We start from the raw sequence: 24,673 nt of genomic DNA on the forward strand, positions 1-24,673 counted from the left end.
TCTTCCTAATATCTAATCTACATCTACCCTTTCTCAGTTTAAAGCCATTACCCCTTGCAAAAAGTCCCTCTCCAGCTTTCTTGTAGGTCCCCTTTACATACTGGAAGGCTGCAATAAGGTGTCCCTTGAAGCCTTCTCTTCCCCAGCCTGAACAACCCCAACTCTCAGCCTGTTTTCATAGCAGACAGGCTCCAGCCCTCTGATCATCTTTGTGGTCCTCCTTTGGACTTTCTCCAACAGGTCCAAGCCATGGTCCACTTTCATTCATCACATTTTTAGACCATTGAAAGAACGTGGTGAATGTTAACAGATCTTGTGTAACTTTAAGAGATTTTGATTTCTACAGAAATAGATTAATAAAATGTTTAGTCCATGAAACTATACCAGTTCTTTTCAGGGCAATTTGGAGAAATTAATATATAGCTGCTAATATAGCTGTGCAGATAGACATAGTTCCTCTGTGATTTTAAATCACCTGAAAATTCTCAAGTGAAAGCCACTACACAAGAAACTGACACAAACCACTGTTTCAAAGTAGACAGATCTTACTCTGATACAATTATGGAAAGGAAGAGAAGGAAGCACAAAGATACTTGTCAGGCTGCATGAATTTGTATCTGCTGAACAAGGCACTGAAAAAAACCAGCATGAATTTTGAGACAAGGGAGTTGGTCTCCTCCCAAGAAATCTACACCTGAAGGGATGGTTCAAACAATCCCATTACTTGACCTCTGAATCTGAGATTGTACAAGAGATGGTTACAAGCTGAATTCCTACAGGATACCTACTGCAAGTTTGACCAGTCCACTGATCTACTGCAATGGTGCAAACCTATTCCTGTTCAAACATAAGACTCCATCTGCCTAAATGAAGTCAAAGACTATAAAGACAACACCATACAGTATGAACATTAAAAGATGGAGGAATTTCAGCTGGAGCTTTGCACAATATAAGAGACATGAGCAAAGCCATCTATCTGTTTAAGCACCATTCTTCAGGTTCGCGTCCATCCATCTGACCATCCATCTCATTACCTCACTAGTTAAAGTACAGAATGTATCCTGTGGATAGTGAGCACTCTCAATATTGAGGACACAGCAAAATCCAAGCTGTCTGCACATCTGGAGAGATGCTCTCTGGCTATGAAGAAGCCTTTAAAAGGGAAGTATTAATATAATAGGAAGAAAGAACAAGGGAGCAAGAAAAAGACATTTTTGTATCTAAGTTGCTCAGTTACACAATTGACTATTCCTTGATCTGAAACAACTAGTAATTACTCTAACCACACTGAATTCAAGGCCATTGCACTGAAAAATTCACTGCTATTAAAAAAAAGAAAATATATAATCTTACTTCTTCACAGTGACATCTCACGCTTCAAAGCGGCTTTTCCAATTACCAAACCTCCCTGCTGCAGTGCCCCACACATCAGTTTCACTTATGATCATCAATTTAGTAAAAAAGCACTATTTAAATCATCAACAGAAATCAACATTTTAAGTTAAAAGCTAGTTGTGACCAACTCTGATAGCACATGCAACTGAGTAAGAGAAAACAGAACAATTTCATTGCTGTTTCCTAACAAGACTGCAAGATAGCACACTGAATGCAAGATGCTCATTAATGTCCCATTATGAGATAGAAGAAACCTCACTTGAGTCAGATAGGTCCAGCTGGAGCTCAACACTAAGATGTTCTGAAAGGAGTTGCATGGGTCAGGGGGAAGGCAGGATGCCTGCTTCCTAGCTGAACTCAGATACCAGTCTATGAGTCCCAGAGAACTGTAAGATACTTAAGATCAGACTCCTAGAGAAAACATTGAGACAGGTATCATCTTCAAGATGTAGCTTTTAGCACTGTGGAATTTCAACTATTATTATAATTTTTGAAAGAGAACTCACAAGAGGAGTTTTATCAGTGACAAAAACCTCAAACAGTTTTTCAACTGTTAGAGACAAAAACAGTGTTAGGGTGAGATATAGCTCACAAATAACAAAACCTAGATTTAGTGATTTATACATCAACTAGTTACCCAAGTTCCTACTATAATCAATAGTATCTAAAGAACTATTTTGCTCATCCTAAAGTAGATACCCATGTTCAGTTAGCTGAAGAGCTCTTCAGGTCCACTGACTAGGTCTCTGCAGACTATAATGGGAGCACAGGCAATGAGCTCACAGCCTGGCATCTAAATTTAGGTGCTCCAGTCTGTGAGCCAACCCTACAGTTTATACAGCCAAAGCACATAGGCATGCTGATACGCCAAACATACACACGCTGTAAGCAACTGCTGGGAGAACAGTCCTTTAAAAAACCCTTTTCCAGACAAGGACTCTCATGAGAAAATGTGAGTCAGTATAAGAAGAAAGCCTGCTAATAGAGCACGAGTTGAATTCCTGAACTACGTTCCATACAAGTTTCAGTCTGCACGCAAAGCAAATGGCTTCTAGATATGCATAAGGAGGGAGAGATTTTGCCCTACAAAAGTTGTATTCAAAAATAGCAACACATCTGAATGATTTCCCGCACACAACTGGTCAGGGAAAATATCCCTCATTCATGAACTGTGTGAGCAGGGAAAGGCTGGCAAGAATTTCTCTTTTTAATAAGTAAGCATTATAGTTGTGCCATATTTTTCACCAGCTGCCATATATAGGTATGTAGCGCTGGACTTACACACTAGAAAACCAGATAAATAAAGGTTGAGTGAAAGAAAATTGTTCTTTAAAAAAAGAAAAACCCTACACCACCAAAGCCAGAATTTGAACTAGGGCATGCTCAGACACTACAATATGACAAAGTACCACTTCTCTGAATTGCTGTAAATTGACCACTTGTTCTTAATCTGTCCCAATTGTGAGACAAAATAAATACAGAGGATAATCTCTGCATCCTAGCCTTCCATAGATCCACTTGTTGACTGAGCCAAGGGCCACATCAATTGCCTGCCCACAGAATAATGCTGGGACAATGTATTTGACAATTATGCAGGCTAACCACCTCCTCTCAGTCCCTCAGTATCACAGTCACAGAAAGGACAGGAGAGCAAAAGTACAGGCTGCATTCCCGACCCTTGAGATGCCAACATCTGAACTACTGAGGTTTTGAACTGCACCCAGCTTTCTTGGTGACCAGGATTCTCCAGGTAGGGGATGACTGACATCTCTCTACAATACATTAGTTCTTTCTCCTTTGGGTTGCCTGTCAGCTTGACCAGGAATGATTTTCCATTAAGAACCAGGATGTAAAAGCATAGATTTAATGAAATTTGAGATTTGAATGAAACGTTGCCGTAAATAACATGACATTGATTCTCCATTATTCTGTCTTCCTGAAGTCTTACAAAAGCTGTCATTTCCACACCTTTACTAAGATTTCATCATAACCACCTAGACTAACGCTTTCCCTAAACCTTTGCTTATGAGAATTTTATTCCCTTCATCTAATACTTTGTTAAGTCATTCCCAGTAGCAACCTTTCTGTCAGTTCACCTGAGCACAGTAACTATTTTGATTGCCCTGTATTCCCTCTTAGCTACTGGGATGGGATTGGCTCCAATAAAAAAACCAAACCAACCAAGAAATAAAAACCCCAGAAAAGAATTCCACAATACTAGCAGCGCTCACTTAAGTCTTTAGTAGTTGCTACTTAAGTAGGATCAAAGTCAGTCTTAAATGAACAAGTAAAGTAACTTCTTGTTTTCCTTTTGGAATGAAGTATTCTACAACATAACCAAATGATAATATTTAGCTAAAGCTCAAAGTGAGAACAAAAACCTTGGGGGTGTCAGTAGCCAGACATGCTAGAGGGGCTCAACTCCACTGTCCCCAGAGAAAGGGAAACCTGGGACCAAAACCACTTTTTTCATGGCCATTCATGAGGCCATTCATATGTTCAACACACATTCTTTAAGAGCTTAAAACTATAGCTGGACATAACGGCTTACTACAAATGTAGATTTCAGTACAGTTTGAAGGAATGCTTTGTACCAGTGGGCTCCAGGTCCCAGAAGGCAGGCTTTCCAAATTAGCAAGAAGATTCTGCAGTGTGGCAATTTGCAGGGGCAGATGAGCTGAAGGACCCCCACGTGGCAGGCTTCTGGTCAGCTATTCTGCCAGGAACTGTGGCTTTGAATGCATTTCTGCCCATGCTTTATGGCCTAAGCTACTCCAAATTAGGCAGCCTTTAGGGCAGTTTAGAGTTCATTTACTCCCCCAGGCACCTGTGCGGTGGTGGGAACCAGTAAGAGAAATGTAGAATCAGACATGTTGTTTACCTTCCTGAATTGTCAACTGTTGGTATCACTGAAGTATACAGCTCTCTCTTTAAACTAAACTGCATTTGCGATCAGCTGTGAAATCAGATCAGCAGCACACAGCTAGATTGTTTTGCTGTTTCCATGATGGATTTTTAGCATTGCGTAAGTTCTAAAAACAAGACTGCTTTTACCTCCTTTATATTCATATCACTTAAAAGAAATGCTGCTTAATAGCAGGTTTGATTGTCTGTTCCCTGCTCCACCACTAAATGACTCCCTTGCTTCATCTCTCTGTTGCATGCCTTCCCATCTGAAGCTGGCAGAACACTTACTCTGACCTTCACGGAAGACCCTAGAAGCAACTAGGGATGTACTACTTCGCAACTAGGTACAAAAGAGCAGGTTTGTTTCCTTCAGCATTGCTCCTCCAGTTCAGCCTTTTCACTTCACAGCTGGTAGAGCTGCCTCTTGAAATCCCACTTTCGCACCACTAGAAGTTAAAAAAAACCCCAAGAGAACACAGCAGATATGGCAGCCAATAGACTAGCAAATGGCAGCATTAGTTACTAGAAAACTTCCCTTAACATCTCAAGAATGAAACAGTCTTGAAAAGGAGAACATAAAGAAAAGAGAAACTCTTACACAGCATGTAGTTTCATAGCCTGACAGAAGAGGAGAGAGGCAGAAATAAGAGAAAAAAAGCTGCCATTATTTAACAGCGTAAGTGGCATTTTAACAAACATGGGAGGTTTGATTTAGCAATTAAAAAACCCTTGATATTGCAAAAGTGAACATTTGACTGTTGCCTTTTAGTTCTGATTAATACAGGTAAAGGATTTTATGGTATTATTTACAAGTACCCAAGATTAGTAGATGAGAGCTCAAACAGCTCTGAAAAGCGTGTATCAGTTTCACTCAACTGGGGCAAAAATGTTCAGAGTTTTGCTATACTGTAGAACAGTAAACATTGTGGCATATATTTGTAGGTGGATATTCTAGATATAACTTACTAGTTTATAGCCTGCAAGAGTAAGGGAGTTTTAAGATGCAGGTTCTTGCTGTCAGTATTGTTACACAATTAAACTAAGCATGCAGCAAAGATGCTACAGTTGGATATGTAGGCTTCTGGATGCAGGTTGGTGATGTTCAGGTGTATAAATGCAACATCTAGAAGTAGACTATGGCAGGTTGTGATGGGAAGAGGGAAAGCGAACAATTGGGGGGGGGAACCCACACAAAAAAATACATCATTATGCTGCTCAACCTGTCTAAGATTCTGAGCAAGATTATGTTGGCGGTGTTAAACACAGGCACTAAATGTATTCCTTAAAGCAGCAAGAGATGATGACAGTAGGTTCCCCAGAACTACTCTCCTAGAGCAGTTATTGGTTGCACTAAACAGACTGGAGGTTGAAAATGTCTCTCTCCAACACAGGCAAAACTTGAAAGGATGCCGCTAACAAGGAATGAAAGGCACTACTGAAACCCCATCAGACTGCTCCCTAACCCCAAATATCTCTTTCTTCTGCCCTCTTGCCAGTGGCTACTGCCACCATAGCACAGGCAGCCAACACGGGCATAGGTCCAGGCTCCCGCTACTTCATTTTAAAATTACTCTGCTGGGCTGGAGCCTGTTAGTTCCAACTCATGTGCTGGGCTGTGACTTGTGAGGCTGAGGACTTCTTCAGTTGCTTCTGCAATGGAAGCAGAAGCCCACTCTGGGTGTCCACGTCCAGCAGAGGAGCAGAGCTGCTGCCCCTCTTCAGCCACCTCAGCTCACCTGTGTCAGGCAAGAGCAGCAGAGCCCTGCTCTCCCCACAGCACTTGTTCTGTGCCCTCTCCCAAGATGGACTGAAATAATTCAATTCTCCTTTAAAAAAAAAAACCAACAAAACCCAAAAGCCATCCAGCTCATCAGCAAGTCTTTGTGTGAAAGTGTTTTAAATTGGGTGCTGAGTGAAGCGTATTTGTTTTCATGCAGAATTAACAGGTTTTTAAGCCCTTATCCACTAAGTTACGAAAAGCTATGAAAATAGAAAGTAAACAGTGAAAGGTGTGGAAGAAGCTAAAGGGAACTCCAGATTTAACACAGAGAACATCAAGTTTCAAAGTTTAGTTTAAAAAATAAAAAAGAACGCTCATGCTTTCATAATGACTTTTTAGGTTTAGTTCAAAAAAAAAAGAGCGCGCATATCGTTGCTTAATGTTGCTTTTAATCTCTGAAGTTAGTGACGGCAAGTTATGTCCTAGTTTGGAAGCCTTTAAAAACCAACAAACCTCACCCTTTACTTAAAAATAAACCTTGCAAAGTTTTATTAAAAAGTGAACAGAAAAAACCTCCAAACAAGTGCACATGTAAGGTGGAAAATACTGGCGCATGTGTCAGATGAGAAGCGCTCACCCCACGAAGTGCAGGGCGTTCAGACAGATGTGTTAAGCTGTTTCAGGCAAAGCCTCAGAAGGCGCAGGGTAAATCTACACAAGCTGAAAACCCACAAGTCGGAGAGAAATTTCCCACAAGCCTCGTGTGAAAGACTGCCTCCTTATACTCAAGTCTTTGAATAGTGCTTTTCTTCTGAAACAAAGTGTATGAGGTACAGCGAACAAACTGTAAAGGTAACTAGGCCTTTTGTCATATAGTTCCTCCACCCACTTGTACTTTACCGCACAATAACTCGTTTACAGATTCAGACCACTCCAGCTCCACACAGAAACAATCCTGTATTGTGAAGTGAAGCTACCACAGGAGTAAAATCTAAAAATCCTACAAAAAGTCTGTAACAACCATTTAGTAGAACTCTACAGCTCTTCCCTTAGAGACAAAGGCTTTCCCAATTTGAATGGGTAATAACAGACTTAGTCACTCCTTACTTGAGTATGACTAATAGCCTGCAAAAGCAAAAAATACATATGTACTGTACAGTATATAAAGCTGTTCATCTCTTAAAAAGATGATTTGCACTGAAGCAAAAGACGCTGTAGTATAAAAATCCATGTTATTTACCCTCCCATCTCCACTGGGGAGAGCAAAGCACTATGTAACACAGACCCATTTCTGCATGTACTACCCAAGACAAGCTATTATGTGTTTGTTTACATCAGCAGATAGGTGCAACAGCTACAAAATAGCAATGGGTAGAACAAATAGCAGATCACACAGATCAACCAGCAATCTGCCTAGTCAGCTGTACATTAACACAAGTAAATAATGGGAGACCAGTTACACTGTTGGGAAAGTCTGGAAGAAAAGATGGAGTCTACCTACGCTCTACTTGCACTTTCACCTCCTAGAGAATAGTTAGTCCATCCCCCACAAGCCACTATAATAGAATAAAGATAAACGCAGGGATTATGCCAAGCTGACCCCAGGCTTTGTTCTTTCCCTCCAAGCACATTCAGTGAAAAGGTCTAAACACACATCTGATTTGACAAGCATTCAGATTCACAAAGAACGTGGTGAAAGTGAAATCATACTTGGGGCATTCATGGGTCCCTATGTCAAAGGTCATTCAACGTTTCAGCTGCTGCTTGCTAGGACTGAAAACGAACTAGTTTAAACTCCATCACCACAGACACTGACATATAGTTTGTGCCAGCCAAGAATATTTCATAGTGTGTTTAGCCAAATTTAACTCAGAGATAATATAATCTCTGGACAAAACATTTATTCCTCACAACTGTCTCATCTACATAAGATAAGTAATTTTCCTTTTTCGCCAGATTCTCGACGTCAGCTCACATAACTGATCTGCAGAATATTTAATTATATGAGAAAGAAGGTTTGAACAACACATTTATGTGGGCCCCCCTCCTTTTAAAGAAATAACACATCTTTGTCTACCTAATTAAAGGTTGACTAGTTGCTTCATGCTGGGGGGGGGGGGGGGGGGGGGGGAAGTCACATCTAAATCAGCTAAACCAGAGTGCTCAAAAAGCTTTGACAAATAACTTCTCATTGATTTTCTCAGTTTATCAAATATTACTCGAGTCTTCCAACCCTCATTAAGGGCACTTAAAGAAGGTACATTAGAAATAACTTGAAACAGTAGCAGTTCAGGCAGCTTCAGGGCTACAGCAAGTGGGGGAGCAGCAACTGAAAACCTGCTGAGAAATAACAACAGTGCAGGAAAACAAATGTATTCTTCCAAAGCCTTTGTGAAGCTCGCTCTCAGCTACGGCCAGCACAGTGGTAAGCCCAGCTGTCGATTCAGCAAGCTGCAAGACTGTCACTCCAAAACAGGTCACAGTTCAGCAAACAAGTTGTTATTTGTTTTTACTGCAGATGAAGAGGTCTACTCACTAAAAAGCAGCATATCTGAGGCAATGTTTTCCTAGGAACAATTATGCCTTTATGTATTACATATAATATAGCATGTTGCTGTCAGCAGATACCAGTAGACTTCTTTACTGGAGAACATCTCAAACCTCGCTTTATTACAGAAGGTGGTTCACATAACAATGCTGGGTTGCCATTGCTGGCAAACAGACATGCTTCTGTCACTTGGTTAGCAACCCAGACTTCCCCAAAGTTGAATGGTAGGGCATCAACAACTCCTACTACTACCCCTAGCTCCTATGCTGAAGCACTTTGAGTGCATCTGCCCCAAACCAGCCTCTACTCCTTGAGGTTTCCACCAAAGGCATACAATTTGGTAATGATAGACACAGGACCCAAAACTGACTGGTTCTCAAGGAAATAAAAAAACAGCCCACATTTAGTGGGATGTGTGCCATTAGTTGCATTACATGCTCTTACACTCAGGCATCAATTTAAATAACCTTTGGGCAGAAGACATCCTTTATCCTTTCGACAAATGGAAAAAAAGCCTCTCAAGGAAGCAAAAAATGTGCTTGTTCTTTTTAGCTAAGGGAATTTGCCCTCCCAAACCTCCAGACGCCCAATATGACTTCTTCATCTGCACCTTTCCCCAACAAATAAGAAAGAATCCAATGGAAACAGAAGATTGACATCACCTCAAAGACTAAATATTTTGTTCCAGAGCCCTAATGCCTAAACGGAAACCTCCACGTAACAGGCTTTCCATGAGTGTCCTGCTTGCAGAAACAAGGGAAAAAAACCAACATCAAAAATAAGGACACACTTCTAAAGGGTTTGGGACAGGAGAGATCATTAAAAAACTCTTGCTCTTCTTCACGTGATACTGTGAGGATGCCAACACAGACATCACAAGGCAAGGCATACCTCACTTCTCTCCAGATCCCTTCCGTACCCCAGTGGGAACAAAGCACATCGCTTTCCTAGTGACTGGCAGGTCGTGTTCAGGATAGTATGGAAATCCCTCCTACTCTATCAATCATGCTGTGTAAATGAACAGATTTTTCATGTTGGCACAGCTGCTTACTAGTTTTAGAACAATGAATTTTGTAGATGGCTGTGGTGGCTACCAGACTAAGAATCTGTGAGATACAGAGGAATAAGATTCAGTTTAAAAGAAAAAAATTAACATCAGAGGTATTGATTACATATCGGTATCATCCAAGGAAGCAAAATCAAAGTGCTTTTGCCTGTGTGGTCTTCCAGAACACCTTTACAAATCAAGAGGAAATCTCAGGACAAGTATGTGTGAATGAATCTAAAAGATTTTGAACATATGCTTCCTCCAAAACAAAGCTTGACGTTCCTTGTTCTGACACACTACAGGAAGATCTGCTGAATATTACATTTCAGTCTTTGCAAGTCACCCAAATTAAAGAGTTCCTAACTAACAGACAGTGTCCACTGAAGTACTCTGCAATAGTCACATAAGTTTTGCAGAATCGCATGAATTGCTCTAAGAAACCTAAACTACCTATTATTTACAGCAGAGATAATCAAAAGCCTTATTTAATCTCAGAAACATTGACTGGGCTTTTCTGATAGCAGTTTTTCCCCTTCTCTAAAACAGTCTTGCTTGGAACAGACGGGAAGAAAGGAGATGAAAATACACTGTAGTTCTGCATATCTTAAAATTCTGAAGGTCTTGGAGAGCTAGGTGAGAGAGCATGACAGAGTTCAATCCCTCATCCAGGAGGGAAAGCAATATTGTATTGACACTGACTTCTCCTAAGAGCTATTCAGTTCTAGAATGAGGAAAACACATGAGGCTTTCTAACATTTTTGTCTGAAGCACATCTAAGAGACTCTTCTTTCTATTCACAGAAAAAAAATCCCACAAACCTGGAGTCACCAGGATTCACACAGGGCCTACAACACAAAGGAAAGATGCCAATTAACAGTATCTCAGATAACAAAACCACATATTCTAACTCTTCTACTGCAAAAACACACTTCTGCTCTACCTATGGAAAACAACAGACAAATAAAACTGAGGTAACTATGTGGTTCTTGGCTGAACTAGGGATCAAAAGCAAATCACCGTAAAACCTGCGACCTTCCACATCTTAACACACTGCATTTGTCAAAGCTTAAGGCAAGGGTTGGCCATCAGGATTCACAAAAGCAAAACTGGGGGGAAGAAAGGCGGCATCTTCCAGGCCTGTACCCTTCAGGCACCTCATTTTGTGTCAAGCATTGTACCTTCACCTGCACAAGGCCTTCTGTAATTTCATAGTTTATGCATTAGATACTTTACAAAATAGATATTAAGATCTTGCCTCCTCCTCACTACAATCAGCAAACAAAAGACGATTTGCCCACTGGAAGTTTTAAAATATGTTGTATTTTGAGCTAAATCTAACAATACATATTCTGAATTGGTTACCTTTTAAACCTGAAAATACAGATCTCCGGGTCTGAGATTTCTGCCCCACGCCACCTCAGGCACTCCATAGCTCTGTGGCTGGTGGCCATCATTATCATGTCCTAAACTCAGGGTCCTAGCTCTGCTGCACTAGTACTTGCCAACAAGAAACAACAAAGCGATCTTAAGTCTCAACCCAAAAGCTGTTAAAATTGAAAGATAACACAAGTTATTAGTACTAGGATTATATTTTACTAGTGTATTTTTAAATACAGAACTTCAACCACACTAGTTATCTGAAGGTTTATTTTCAAACTAGCACATACAAGACCCAGTTAAGGCTCTCCAAAAAGTCCAAAATTCCTGGTTGCAGTATGTCCAAAAGGGATATTTGGAAATGGTCTACAGCTTGGTCAGACAGACTGACATATCCTATCGCTTGCCACTGATCAGGAGCAATCATACAAATTTAGGAAGCAAGAACAGTAAGTTTCTCCCCTGTCACGGTACAGCTCAACACAAGACTTCTTTTATGTATGTCTTGAAATAATTTAGTGAAGTTGAGCTTTCAACAGTTTTATCACTCTGTCTTTGATATTCTGCAACTTCCAAAACCTGTTCTGAAAACCAGCCATGTCACAATACTATAGTCATGTCAGACCAGGTCAGTCCAAGGCAGCAATACCTTTTTCCCAGTATGATGTGTGACTATAAGAATCACATAAAAGATAATAGTTCTAATCTTTTTTATTCATAAGTGCCACTTCCCTAAGCTGCATTAGAAAGCAACATACTGCTTTTAGTTGTGCCAAATCACAGATGTTGAAACATTTGTAAAATATGTAGCCACCCCCTTCCCCATAAAAGAGTTCACTTTCTTATTTTTACTCAAATCTCTTTGCATTACCTGTCAGCGACTACCTCCCCTTCTACCTGCAACGGCAGAAACTAGTGCCTTCCTACTGTAAACCACTGCCATCATATGGGGCAAGGCGAAAAACACCACAGGTCCTTTCTTAATAAATTAGCCTGGAACATCTTTTATAGTTGTTACCATCTACAGACTACCACTGTTAGATAGTTAACTAAGCTTTTGTCTTCTCATCAGCTTCCTTCCTAAGCAGCTACAGTCTTCAGTGCCATAAAAAGCTCATATGATCATAGAACTAACTCTGAACTGCAAAATAAAAATGCATGTAAAAATGAATTAAAACTGCTGTCAAGGGAGCAGCATCTGTGGAGCAAGTGGTCTTCAAATCCCCCTCAGTTACATTCTTTTCCTTGGGGGGAAAGACGGGCAGATGACACTTTATTGGAGGAAAAGAAGGGAAAGGAAGAAGTACATATTTTGAGGAAGGGTCTTCCCTTAAAGAAGGACAATCCAAGAGACGGGAAGAGCTGGTGTATAAAGTGCAGCTGAAAGGAGATCTTCAAGGGACACAGTCCATACAACAGATGGAATATACATCCTGAATAGCCACACTGAAACCTGGCAGCAGCTGACAAAATGAGAAAAATAACACAAAAGTTACTCAAACAGTATTCCCATTTTATTGATTACAAATCGTAATTTGTACATTTTGCTGCTAAAGCATAGATTTCCAGAGTCCTCTTGAGTTGTATCTACAGTGACATATTGAACAGACTCCAACAGGAGAGACAGACTGAAAAAAGTACAGGTTCAGAGGTTTCTTTAAAATTAAGCATTTTAGGACAAGTTTTGCATGTTTTAACAATTCCTCCATATTCTACAAATCAAATTGGTTTTATTCTGACTTGCCAGTTACTTTGGAAGCCTTGTTTATCAGGAGCTGTCTTCATTTCCCAAGCACACACAATTCAGGATGATCATTCACTTAGCATATATTAAAGTAGTGCACTTTTTTTTTTTTTTGGGGGGGGGGGGGTGGCGGAGAGGCAGAAGCACCTTTCAGAGTTTGCATGTCAATACACAAAACAAAAAATCTTCTTGAAAGCTGTAACTGGAAGCGAGGATGGCAAGAATAGCCACTACTGCTTACAGACACAGTAAACTAGGCAACTGAGGTTTTTTTAAACACTAGATTCTTATAGTGGGTAAGTATAGCTGTCAAAAATGTTGATAGGATTCCTAGTTATTTTTCCTGCTACTGTGCTTCCACACACAGACTTGTGCCTCTACTTGATTCAACTCACTACAGCTTTATATTTTTATATCCTCCTCTAACATCTGGATTCCCTCTGTCTCAGCCAGCCATGTTTCTGGCCCAGTTTCCTTCAAATCTGTATTAGTGCATCTTCCAAAAGACTTAATAAACCCAACACACTTCTGCAGGGCAGATTATATAATCCTGCAACTAATCAACGCACTAGAAAAAAAAAATTGAAAGAAAAAAAAAGCCCCACAAAACACAAATCCACACACCTGCATGGTGAAAATGAAACTGAGCTGTCAGGCTATTACTCCCTTCCTTCCCACACAGATATATAGCAACCAGGAACAGTAAGTAGTACATCATCCATTTAGCTCATCAGTGTTTTCCTGCTAGAAGGATCTTCAGCATTACTCCATAAAGCACCTAGGAATACTTTTGACAGTTGAAAAAAATTAAGTTTATTTTACACCCATTAACATGATCATAAACCAAAGGCTACTCTCTCCATCTCCTCAATACAGATATCCTCCATGGCAGGCTTGTCATTTTTTTCTTTATAATGGAGTCATTTTATTGTATGCAAGAAGCCTCAGGCATTTTGTACAGCCCATTACTCTTTGCTGCCCACATTCATCTGCTATCAGCCAGAAGCTCAACAGACAAAAGGAAAAGGCAGGAAAACAGGACGCATGGTTGTGCATGCGCAAAAACACTTCAGCTACAAAGTGTTTCCACAGTAGACCCAAGAACCAATAAGACACACATTTGATTGCAGTCCTACTCAATGCTTCTGTGGTTGAAGGAAGTAGTGCAAGTTCTTTAAAGGTAGACATTTCAAAAACAACAACAAAAAAGAAGCGGCTTAATTAGGATGCCTACTAAGATACATTAAGGTACAAACTGGAAGGCTTTATTCAGTGAACAAGCATCCTGGAACTTGAAAAGTCACAACCATCTTTCCATTTTGAGGATTTGCTATACTAGACCTTCAAAATGCTTTAAAAGTATTGGCAAAAGTTGGAAAGATGAAATAAGAACTAAAAATAAGCAACTGTAAACTATTAGAACAAGACATTTGGCAAGTTTTCAATTGCAGCACTTTTCTTTTCCAAGCAGGTAAGAAAACAGCTTGGGGTTTTTTTTTTGAAGTTGTATATTCTTTCCTATATCACAAAACTATTGTGATGATACATATGCAAATCATTTCACTGCACTTGTATTTGCATGTGCAATGTGATAGCAAGGAGCTTTAAATTTTTGGTTTTGTTTTTTTTTTTTTTTTAAACAAAAAGAAGAGGAGATTGGGGTAATCAAAAAACAGAGGCTTGCAACTTTATACCAAAATAAAGAAAATTCCCTATTTGCTGGAGTTCTTAACTACCTTATTTATTTTGTTTGTGAAGGAAAGCAGGCAGTACTGGCACAAGTTTTTTTTTAAGCATCATATCTACCAGCAACGGTTTGCATCATATACCTTGTAAGAATTTTGTCAGGATCATAAACTTCCATTGTGTGTCATGATTTTTATTCACCTAAGTCTATTTCTATCCTTTGCAGCTGTAAAGCTAAAATTGTCCCTCTTGTGTGAACTGGCTTAGCTCACAGAAACAGAAAGTCTGCCACTAGTTTGTCACTCACATGCTGAGGTACAAACCTGGTTCATCCTTGTAAAGAAGTCCCCCTCCATCACGTAACTACCACATCAGCTATTCAGGCTGATCCCTGAAGGCAAGATCAATCATGTGGTAAAACACAGAGAACTATGGCATGTTATATTGCATTATGTGTCACTGAACTATTTCCCTTTTCCTATGCTACAACTAACAATTCAATTTTACTTCTCATTTCTGTTTAAGTTATTATTCCATTTTTGTGTAGAAAGAGTCTCCCAGCATTTTGACTGCAATATAAAATTGATTCTATCTTACTTCCACTATTTGTTGTAAGACATATTTAGGGTTTTGGGAATCAGTCAATTTAAAATCTAGAAAAAGTACAAGGTAAGCTTTACCATGAAGAACAGAATGTCAGAATAGTCTTTTCCATAGAAATAGCTTTGTGGTTTTATTATCATTACAATGCTTATGAACAACAGAACTTTACCTTGTGTTACTACAGGGAGCATTCAAGCCAGCCTAATACATTAAATTATTGGCTATAATAACTACACATACGTATGTCTACAAAACAAATTCCCATTGTAAGTGCAAATTCACTCTCAGCACTCAGTAGCTAGAATGTATGATGAAAACAGGTTATTATACCAAGGCATCCAACAGTCTGCCCCTCTCTATAGTTTAAAGTTGGCAAGAACAGTGTTTTCTCGTTGCCTCTGAACCACAGAAGTTCTGAAATCCCCCGTGAGTCTTGTCTTGCACGACGTGCAATTCTCTCCTGTGGCCATCTGCAGCACTTTTTCGACAGCAGCACCATCCCTGGCAGCACTCTGCAACCTTATCTTTCCCTCCCACATGTACAAGGTAAGAGGGGAAAAAAATACTGCATTTGCATATGTAATTATGGTGTAGCTCAGCAGTGAGCAAAAAATTACTGGAAGTTGAGAACAGATATGCCTGATGACCACACCTTAGCATTTCAAATGAAAACGCTTTGCAAGGAAGGGGAAGGGACAGCAGCAGGGAAGGAAGCCAGTCATTACAGTTCCAAATCTGCTTCAAAGTCCTTATTCACCACCTCACTCTCTTTGCAGGGTCAACTGTACCTAGGTCCTTCCTGTGAACAATAACACAAGAATGAATCCAGTAGTATGTGACTAGTTTCATTTCACTTCAATTTACCAGCAATACTAGAGGAAAAAACAAAACAAAACAGAAGACTGAACAGCTTACAGATTCTGAATAGTACCTCCTTCTCCAGTCTAGAACGTCATGGGACTTAGATAGCATACAGGAGCTTAAGAGAAAGAGTAAAGCAGACTAGAAGGTGGGAAGAAGGAAAATCTGATGCATACCTGAAAGGATACAAGGCAGAAATTCCTCAAGGCATTTAGAAAAAAATGTTTACAACCAAGTACATTTACTAAAAAGGGACAACTCATCTCCTTTAAGTTTCTGGGCATTAAGAAAAATTATATTAGACTGGGGGAGGGGGAAGATGTTTGGAAACAAACAAAAAACCCAACCTGCTTCTTTAGGTCAAATTACTGGCTTAGCAAAAAATAACATAATCTCTGTAATTAAGGTCTGATTTTTCCGTTCTCTAGTTTGCACTTTTTCAGATGGAATAGATTTCCCCAGGCCTTTTTCAATCATGTCACATTTGTGATGTTCTGTAATCTCATTTTGCTTTCTCCAATATACACTCTATAGACAGATGTCTCTACAAAATGGAACAGAAAACTGCCTTCAGTGTCTGTCAGTTGTCTGTCAGGCAGAATTTAAAAAGGGATGTTTACTGAAATAATGAAAACATTTCATATCACAATAACTCAAGTTGTTCCCTAGTGTTCCTGGCCCAAGTAGCATTTGATCCTAATTACAACAGATGCACTAGTTCTATTGGTAAAAATACCTTCTGTACCACATTGGACTTTTAACCCCTTTATTTCAAGTATCATCCATGAAAGTCACTCTCAGGATCACGGTGAAAGGACAGCTTTATAATTTGTTTGTCTCCAATGCTCTTGCCAGCTCCTTCCAATGTTCCCCATTTAACACCCGAATTGTAGAGAAGCTAAAAAACAGAAGAGCTTGCAGAAAGACAGAGGATATCAGCATCAAAGCCAAAAACATATTTAAAAATAGTACATAATACTACGTAGTTAGTTAGATAGTCAAGGAAGAGTTATTTCTTTTCCATCTGATACACTCCAATATTATATGGGGTTCCTAGCAGTTAAAGAAGTGATTTTACATGTCCTTTCACTCAAGAAGGACTGCTACTCGTACTCGCAGATCCTAATTGGATAGGATGGAACGTCATCTCAGCACAGGATAGAATTTCTCTTTTTCATTCTCTCTCCTCAGTCATAATTGAGCCCCCTAACACATCCGGAAGAATGCATTCATCATTAGACATGTTCATTTGCTTTACATAGTTCTCCAAAAATAGGATAGATGGAACACATTGAAGGCAGAGACACGAGGGAGATGCTGCCAAACAGAAAGCAAACATTTGTAAGGGAAGCAACAAAGGATGCCAGTTTTCAGGTTTTAACCTTTGGGTGACAGCAGTTGTTAACCAAACTGCTTTGCAACAACAGGGGTAAAGTCCTCACATCAAGGAGATTGTGACAGCTGGGAATGACAGCTGAAAAGGAGGGAACTGAAACAGGCTGCTTTCAAACAGTACTGACTTCTCAAAGATGAGAAAGCATATTTTTAGTTAACTTCTGTTGCTCTGAAAAAGCACATTAAAACAAAAGATATAGTTACATTACAGTAATAGTATCAGAAACAAGCAGAGTGAGGCAAAATAAAAAGGCCTCTTTTCTTCCCTGTTTGGGGCTCCTCTGGGGACAAATGTGCAAGTCTAAAGAATGCTGGTTAGTATGTTAAGCTCTAACCAACTGAAACATAGGAATCACTGCCTGGCTGCTCCACATGTAAAAGAAGAAACTTGAGTTTGTGTCTTATCACCTACCCTCCCCTAACATGAACATAAGCTGTTGGGCACTCACACAAGGAATCAGATGTATAGGCTCAGATACAGAAAGAGAGGACTCTATATATATTTTTACTGCCTGAAAGGTACTTACATACTGTCACGATGGGGGTAGTATTTTTCTCAGAAGTACTGAAATAGATTTATAAAGCTATACTGCACTTCACTTTAGTTGGCATTTTATCCATCATCTCACTCTTCTTGACTGGCCTTCCCATTTTGCTCAACCATCACACAGGAATACTACTTATCTATGCAAGAAAGGGGCAAATAGTTTATTAAATAAACTATGGCTCAACAAAAGGAAAACTGAAAATAATCCTGGTTTTTCTTTAAGAGAGGAGAGCAAGCAAAGATTAGAAAGCTGCAACTGTAAACAGCTTTTAAAGACATCAGACTTCTGTTACTCTTTCCAATAACTTATAAATAAACTTAAAAATAAGACAGCTAGGAATTAGACAGCCAGAAAAGCAAACCAAGACTGAGAAATACCCATGCGTGTGATAATTAGCTCAAGAAATCGACTCAGAATATCAGAGACAATGGCTTAATGAGAGATTTAAAAAAAAAAAGTCGCCAACATTACATGGAAGCAGAAAGCATTACCAAAAGCTACATACAAAAACTCCCCTATAGAATCCCCAAACAATTCCAACGTTTCAAGGCATCATCTAGTCAGCTGAGCTCAAAGCCATTTCCCATTGAGATCTCCTCTGTGATCATGATCTGTTGCCAGATTCATCGCTCCCTGGAAGGCCACGAAGGTGCATCAGAAATAAAGGTATCAGACCTTCAGTGAGAAGCAGACTACTCCCTATTCTGTCCTCCCTCCTCACACATGGCCTTCGCCTCACCCATTCACCCCTGCCCACTCATACATACATCCCTCTGCCGTCCATGGCGTGCCTGGGGTTTTGTTGTTGGGTTGGGGGTTTTTTGTTGTTTTTTAAAGATTTCAAACGGCATTTCTCTCCACAAGAAAGAGTACCTATCATAACTGATCTACTATACTGTTTCATGACTAGAACTAACCGCACAGCTTCACTAATGAAGATAACGGACTGCCCTCCGCATCCACCTTGCCTCATTCTGCCAGGCCCCCCAGGCAGGAGCAGCACCCACCTGCACCCACAGCCAGCAGCCCCCCATGACAAACAGTAGCAAAACCTAGACTTGACACATACTTGCCCCAGTCAAGTAGACTTTCCAGGCCTGACATTTATTTATGCATTTCTGGGGAGTTTTTGTTTTAAGGGGACTTACGATTTTTTATTTACCTAGCAATCACTTTCAAATATTAGAAGTACCAGCCACATGCTGAGACCCTTCTTTAGTTATTACTGTCCCAACAAAACCAATATCCGATTAAATCATCTCTGCTTAGATGTCAACCTCTAAGAAAACAGTCTTCTGAACACCCCACACATCAGAGTAGGAATATCGATGTTAACAGTGTAGGTCTTAAGCCAGTTTTCTCCTGTTGTGTTTTACTTCTGTCTATCTACACATCACTGAACTTAAGATTTGGGAATACAAAAAATACCAAAAGACAAAACTCTACTTATTCAGCACATCATTACATCAACATTGACAACGCAGACAGGAAACATCACCAATGAAGGTACTATCTTACATTGACAACGCAGACAGGAAACATCACCAATGAAGGTACTATCTTAGTACTATCTAAAAATTACTACAGCGAAAATTTGAGGTTTGCATATTGCCACTTGTTTGCTGAAAGTACAAGTATTTCAAGACAACAAACTTGAAAAAAATGAAGGGGCTTGACTACTTCAGCTAAAATTAATAGTAATGCTAAGTGATAAATCTGTTATTTCTCTTTAAGGCTCTAGATCAAGCCAAATGCAAGGGTAGTCCCAAGGATTAAAAATGGATTGAGACTCAGCCTTGCTATGGACTTCCTGTGTGACCTTGGGTAAGTCACTTGAGAATTTAGTTCTCAAAAATAACAGACCTATTATAGCTGCCAGAATGAAGCACCAAAGTTTCTGAGACCACAGATGTAAGCCAGACCCTGCTTACTTCTCATAATGGCAAAGATCCTACCTGGTGAGCCCTTTCAAAAAATGTAGGTAAACATGACTGGAATTTCAGGAATACTGATATTAAGCAACTGAAAGTTAACCTGGAACTGTACTTCGGAAACAGGTATGAAAGTCTGCATAAAACCAGAATTATTTCCATTTTTCAAGCTCTTCTTTTATATACTTGTGTGAAACCTATCACACATAGAATCTTTATGATCTCCAGAGATGCAGTATGTGCTGTTAAATATTGAATTGACAGTCGACGAAGCACACCATGTTCTAATCAGCTTGCAATATCAATTAGAGTTTTTGAAATTACTACAAACAGCTAATGAGTTTAAAGCAACGAGCCTGTATTTTTGGTAAATAATAATGACTGAATTTAGAAGTAGGGATTCTTAAGAGTCATTTGGCTAGATACTGTAGTTCCAGCAATTCCCCTGCAATAGAGAGCAGTTGCTCAAAAATCAGTTTAAAAACAAACAAGCAAAAAACCCACAACCCAAGCTTCACAGAAGCTGTTTTTATTTCTTTAACATAGTAAGAGAGTCCCCTGCATGTTAAAAATGTCTGCCGCTGGCATTTTAAACGCCACTGGCATTTTAAACCCTATTAAAACAGATGTTTCCACATGAAGAAAGGTATTGCACTGATATTTTTACTTCAGATTACTCCAGCCTCTCCCCCTACCACCGTAAAACTTCTGTAAGAAGAAATGACAGGTTAATACCACCACCTGAGTCCCAGTGGGGAAGGAGGCAGGGAACAGCTGTAGAACCCCCTTCCCCCGGCACTGCCAACGGCAGAGCTTGCTGACAGAGGGTGAGGGCCTAACTGAAGTCAGTAACATTGATACTAGTGGGACCTGTAATAAAGCCCAAAGTCCACAGAAAGACTCAATGGAGAGGGATATCTGATACAATAGAAAATGTTCAACAGAAAATTTGGTCAGAGCTCACAGAATTCAGATCCTCAGACTTTTAACTGAAAGGTTTCATCTACTTCATCTCCCTATGATAAGGGAAGCCCATGTCAGAGGGGAAGTTTCATCGACTTGCTACTCTTCGTCAACTGCTTTAGCAGCATGTTTACCAGTCCTGTAAGCAAGAAACTGTTTCAGGCAACTAATCACCTTAAACTGTACCTCAGCTAGCTAATTAACTTAAAACACCCTGATTCACAATCGTTAAAATAACAAGCACTGATTGCTGACAGAAAAATGAAGAGATAATAACATTTTTAAGCATATTCCCATTATATTTCAGTAGTTAACATTAAAACAGAAGTATCACTTGTCTATATGAGAGAAGATTTCCCTGGACTAAAACAGTTAATTCAGATGTCCATGTAGACCTGTTCACTGTGCCTGGAATTTTAACTCAGGCTACATTCCTCAATTCCCAAATTGCAAGTTTAAATTAATGCTAGAGTGAAAACACGATACCTAGTGAAAAAGAAAGGAGGGACACAAGAGAAGAAAGGCACGACAAGGAATACTGTATCCCAAGCGTCACTAACACCTGACATCCTGCCAGTAGTTAACACCTGGGAGCTAACAGAAATACACCATACTTTTTGCCTTATTCAAAGTCACCTACAATCTTCTTACAGTCTTTAGCTTTGTAACAAAACTTTATAAGAAATTATTATCTAATAAAAAGAGAGGAAACCCAACTGTAAAACAACTGAAATGGCATCTTACAATTCAATCTACATAACCTTTTAGTAATGAACTCGCTGTTACCAGGGGTAGAAAAAAAAAAACAAAACCCACACAACAAAAAAACCTCCTAGAAACATCAAATCAGTCTGCCTCAGCCTCTCGTCTCACATACACCTGACAGCATGCAGAATTTACTCAGTTTCACACATTCTTCTTTTGGCCGTTAAATATGCACCTGAAACCAGAAGGCATACTTACATTATTTGCAAAACATCAATATAAAAGGTTGGTATCCTTTTAACCCTCTGGTAAGGCAAGTTTTAAATATTTAGCTTGTTTTACTTGTCTCACAGTATTACTGAAGAACAAGATGTGTTAGTTTTTATTAAACAGCAAAACTAAGACAAACCTATAACATATATGAGATGTCAAGAAAGCAACTAATCCCAATCCTGCAAGCCAACACAGAATAAGAAAGCATTTCCTGATACTCTATTTAAAGACCATGCAGGATTTGCATAGCGTGGCAATGTGGATGACTGGGGAAAAGAAACAAACATCATTGCATCCCTCTTTTTTCCTCCTAATTCCTCTGTCACAAGAGGGGGAAAAGGCAGATAGGAAGAGAGACTCCCAACCAGCACTATGTTTCTGCTTTATCAGGATGGTGCTATAGTCTCAACACTTCGCTAACTCCTTTGCTGTAGCAGATGTTTTCGTGTACTGGCCAGAAGGACAGTGACACAGGATAGTCTTCTTCAGGTACGAAGTGCCAGATTTTCTTGTAAGTGGAGGCTTTAATGGCAGCGCCAATCAGCTCTTTTGCTGATCTCCTGTAGGGGCCAATAAACAAGGTAGAAAAGGAACCACCTCTAGAGTTAAGAAGATAAGACTGCCTTCCCAGCTACAGCTAATGCATCAGGATGGCAGCCTTAAGTTCTGGCTCCCAAACACTGAGAGATGGGGAAAAAACCCAAACCAAAACATAAGTTTACAGTACAACAGCTGTGTTAAGTTTACCAACACATAAGAAGACTGAAAGTTCACAGTATACTAACTTGATGCTGTGGCCCAGTATTATTAATTGGTATACTGGATGTCAAGTGCAATCTCTAATAATCTCACATCCTCTGGTAAAGTGGGGAAAAGGCAACTGGAACAGCATAAAATTTAGTGCGTACTACGAACAAGCCAGTTGCTGAAACATCTCCTGTACGCTGATGTCTCATTGACAGAAGGTACTCACCTATAAGAGACTCGGGGGGGGGGGGGGGGGGGGGGGGGGGGGAGAAAACACCCTCAAGAAGTCTCATATTTATTTTAAAGGTTAAAAGGGTTAGCATTTCTCCAGATACTTTATTTAGTAAATATTTCAAGTCAATCATAAACCCACTGCTCAGAAATTTCTATTATCCAGAATCTATTATCTAACCAATCCTGATGCTTCAATGCACGACTTAAGTTGGTTTTAATTCCTCAAAAAAAGGAACCAAAATCAGCCTAAAACAAGACATGCCATATTCTACATTGCAGAACTAGTTGATAAAGACTCAGAGGCTTTTTGTAGAAAAACGGGTGCAGCAATGAGGTCCAAAAGTGATGAAGATGAAAGATACCTGGAATGATACCATATCTTCTACACCTTTTGTTTTCTGCAAGTGATACACACTGCAGACAAAACGTTTTTGTGCCAAACAGCACAAAAATCTGGTTTTCTACTATTAAGCACAAAGGAAAAACACTGACAGCAAGCGTGGTAAATAAATCCCTCCCTTGAGAACGAAAGCAGCAGACAGGAGGGGGCTGACATGCATGCAGGAGAAAACTAAACACCATCTTTTTTTCTACCTGCACAAGTTGCCATTTGCTGCAGCGATCAAGAATCTCTTTTGCCCGTTGATTTCAAAAGCTAGGCTCTCAGAAAAATTCTCTCTCAAGTCATCTGTTGATATGCTTTAAGAGTACGATATTCGTATCACTGGATCTTTAAGAGAAAAATCCATTTTCTTTCCTGTTCAGGTAAACATGTTTACAGCTCCTGCACAGACGCTGGGTGGTTCAGACTCACATGTCACACACATGTCGTCAGCAACAAGAAAAGCCCCTTTCTCTGGATCATCAACATTTTTAATAAGGTAAAGAGAAAAGCACTTTCCAAACTTACCTTCAGCACAGCCAAATCATGAGCTAAATATAAATATTTACAATACGACAAGGAATTAATAATACGAACGTGCAAACAGAAATACTTGCTAGAAAACGCACACAACAAAAATAAGGAAGCCCTCCTAAGTTCAAAGCGATCAAACCAACTCGCTGCCCCTGGAAGGGCCGTTATTTATCCCCACGTTCCGCCCGAAGCGGTCAGGATTAGAGGAGCAGCACCCATCGTGACTCTGGTCTATTTCGGAGCCCGTTCACTGCGTACGAAAACATCTCAGATCGCAGGCGAAAGCCTTCCTATCTGTGACCCTGCACAGGAAATGCCACATAAAACCTAAAATTGCCAAGGAAGGTTACAAAATCTCCTGCTTTACATCCCATTCCGAAGAGTCGCTGAGAGAACCGAACTACTTCTCCATTTTCCAGAAAATCAGCAGAGTGGGTGTTACGGGCGGTTATTCCCCCCGCCGTGTACCTTTCAAATGCATCTTAAAGTAACACACGTACCGGGGGGGGGGGGGGGCGGGGGGGGGGGAACGACAAACCCACCCCAGAGCAGCCCTACGGTCTGAAATGTAAGTGTAATTCCTTATATAGACCGCAGCAGTTGGTCGCACACGCACGGGGAGCGGAGCGGGGGCCCCCGGCCAAACCGTTACCACCCATTATTATACAAACAGGTACCTCCGAAGCCAGAGGGAAGGCAAGAAACTTCGCCGCCCGCCCCCGCCGCCCGCGAGCAGCCCCCCCCACCTCCAGGCCGCCCCGGCGGGACCCGGGGCGGGGAAGGCAGCGCGGCCGCGGGGCGCCGCCGGGGACCAACTCTCGGCGGGGAGGCGGCGAGCGGGCGGCGGGGCGCCGGGCCCCCTCCTGCCGGCCCGGGGCGGCCGCGCCGCGCTGCCCCCGCGCGAATCGCCGCCCGCTGCGGCGACGGTGCCTCCCCCCGCCGACGGCGGCCGCGCTCCTCGGGTGTGCCCCCCCCCCCCCCGCCTCCCGGTGACGGCTGGCGTCCCCCACCGCCGCCCCCCAAAAGGCGAACGCCGACCCGCCCCGCGGCGCCGGCCGGGAGCGAGTAGCCG

The 24,673-nt window shown here is 40.7% G+C and overlaps 1 protein-coding gene and 1 long non-coding RNA gene across 3 annotated transcripts in view; both read right to left on the bottom strand.

The window, feature by feature from the left end:
- The window catches only part of ZEB1 (zinc finger E-box binding homeobox 1), a 127,056-nt gene that overhangs the window by 100,862 nt on the left and 1,521 nt on the right, over window positions 1-24,673 (bottom strand). The window lies entirely within an intron of this gene.
- On the bottom strand, window positions 12,488-24,402 carry LOC114016717 (uncharacterized). The gene is made up of 3 exons (XR_008732225.1): window positions 24,279-24,402; window positions 16,626-16,803; window positions 12,488-15,827 (listed from the first exon to the last, which is right to left on the bottom strand). It is a non-coding gene; the product is annotated as an uncharacterized LOC114016717 (long non-coding RNA).

Source organism: Falco cherrug, chromosome 4 (genome assembly GCF_023634085.1).
Source record: "Falco cherrug isolate bFalChe1 chromosome 4, bFalChe1.pri, whole genome shotgun sequence".
Lineage (NCBI taxonomy): Eukaryota > Metazoa > Chordata > Aves > Falconiformes > Falconidae > Falco > Falco cherrug.